Source organism: Hevea brasiliensis, chromosome 13 (assembly GCF_030052815.1).
Source record: "Hevea brasiliensis isolate MT/VB/25A 57/8 chromosome 13, ASM3005281v1, whole genome shotgun sequence".
In the NCBI taxonomy this organism is placed as follows: domain Eukaryota; kingdom Viridiplantae; phylum Streptophyta; class Magnoliopsida; order Malpighiales; family Euphorbiaceae; genus Hevea; species Hevea brasiliensis.
This window is the reverse complement of record NC_079505.1, coordinates 54191602-54194206: the sequence shown is the minus strand read 5'-3', so window position 1 is coordinate 54194206 and position 2605 is coordinate 54191602.

Below are 2605 nucleotides of genomic sequence, written 5' to 3'. Positions count from 1 at the left end.
GAATAAACTTAAGACAATAAGGAATATTTTCTATGAAGAAAGTTTTGCCAAATTCCAACAGTAAACTGACCAATGAAACAGTACAATTAGGGACACCAAAACTAAAAATTTGGCAATTTTGCCTAAAAGACCTAAGTTTTGAGAAAATGACCAAAACCAACAAGTTTAGTGACCAAAATGTGGTATGTGGGTGAAGTTGGAATTCCCATACCTATTAAGCCTTAGAAAGTCAATAATTTGACTTGAATAGTGTAGTGAATAGTAACCCGAAACACAAAATTTCAAGAGCGTTGAATTTAGCACGTTAGAGCTAGGTAAAAGTGAAGTTAAATTTATTTTTGGATTTATGTTAAGTTATGGTACTGAAACATTGTAAAATTGTGCGTTTCAGTTGAAAAGAATACTGGGAAAGAACCAGAGGAATCAAGTCAAGGCCAAGAGGCGACTCGCTTGAGGTTTGTGCACAACATCACTATGCTTTAAAATGTATTGATAAAGTGAATGAAATATGTATTTTACATTTGCTTTGAATTGTTGAAAATTTATTTGTGACATTAGTTATGATGTTTTGACTTAAATTGTTAAAAGTTATTGTGTATATTTGAAATGACAATGTTTAGCAAATTGTTAAGATAAGTTTTGAAACCACTGTGTCATGACCATATATTTGAACACCTCACTAGCATGACTAGTGGGGGTAATTAGTTTCGAATTTTGATTCCTTCTCTGGAGAAGTGTTGAGGTGTGCCAGTAGAAGAGGATGTGAATGGATATCCATATATTTGAGCTAGCTAGCCTTGTGATGTGATTTCTCTTTAGCCTCTGGCTATTGAGATTTTATTTGTTTCGAATGGCATGATCTAACTGTGGGTTTTATGAAATGTGTTTTGATACTTTGAAATGAACTTGGTTTGCATTTAAAATCTTATAATGCATGATTTGTACTTAATTCTCATGTTCAGCCAAATTTTTGAATAAATGTGATTTAAGTTTTGCATAAAGATTATTTTAGTATGTTGTGCACCACTGAGTCCTAGTACTCAGCGATAGCTTATTCTTTGTCATGAATCTGAGAGACTAGAGGAGCGACAACTGAGTCTTGAGGTGTGAGTAGCTATCAGCTTGAATTCATCGGGTATAATTTATACCCCAATTGTAAATATTTCTTTTGATGTATGTATTGCATATAAATATATGGACATGTAAATGGGTCTTGAGCAGCTTGTACAAAATTTGTATGAAGTTTGTAATAAAGTTTAGTTTGTATTTCTTTTGATGTAAATTTTGAAAGAATGTATATAAATTGTTTTGTCTCTAATAAAATATGAGTACAACTATTTTATTTAATTTGAATGAAATGTATTGCTAGTATTCTGAGGATTATTGAATTTTGAACTTGAGAAATTGATTGAAATGATTGTGGATTTGTTGAAATTGATTGAGTTTGATTGTGAAATTGAAGTAGTGATTGAGAAAAATTTTTAGAAGTGCTTTTTACAGGTATTGAAAAACTGTTTTCTCAAAATACAGACAGAACTCTGTCAAAATTTTTATAAAATTTGCGGAAAAATAAAATGAGCCAAAAGTTTTAACTAGTTTTTAACTTCAATTAAATGATTTAAATACCTATTAGAAAATGCTCACCACTTATCAAAAATAAGAAAATTGTTTTAAAATCCCTTGTAGGGTGCTTAATGAGTTATCGGTAGGTGAAGTTTGGTAGTTCATTAGGTATTCTACGGGATCATGTTATGCCTTACAGAGGGGTAAGGTGTGACACAACATGTGCCTTGGCTTGAAATTCAATTTTTTGGTTTTGGGGTTGTGTAAGATGATGCCTATCTTCAATTCTCAAGGAGATAAGCAATTCATCAAAAGAAAAATTTTCAGGTTCCTATTTCAAACTTCTAGCAAAATCAAACCATAAAGGTGGTAATTTTTTAATAAGAGATGTAACCAAAATAGAATCATCAATTGAAGCATCTTTTATTTTCATGTCAAAAATAATGTTTTCAAAATTATGAATTTGGTCAGAAACACTTTTTCCATCAACCATTTGAAAATCAAGCCATTTTTCAATTGATCATCTTTTCAAACCCTTTTCTTCAGTGCCATATTTATAATCTAAAGCTTCCCACAATTCAAGAGCAGTTTTGGTATGACAGAAAATACAATAAATATTATCAGACAAGGCACTTAAGATTTTTTTCATGACATAAAATATCTTTATCAGTTAAATCATCCTTAGTAGTAGTTGACTGACTAGTGTATGAAACAACTGGAACAGTTTTTTCAGTGGGAAAGGAAGACTCTCTATCCTTAAATCTAATCAAAATCACAGAAAATAGTCCTAATTCAGCAAGCCAAAATTTCATTTGTTGTTGCCAACAAAGGAAATTTTGTCCAGTAAATTTTTCTGGTTTGCTAGACAAAGATTTCAACACATTCATTTCAACAATCAAGCACGAACGTTTTCCTCTCAAATATTGAAAGAAAACTTAATACCAAATCAACAATTAGATTAAATAAAAAAAGTAAATATGGACCACAAATAAATAATAAAATTCAAATGATAACAATATAAAATCAAGAGAAAAAGGATTAG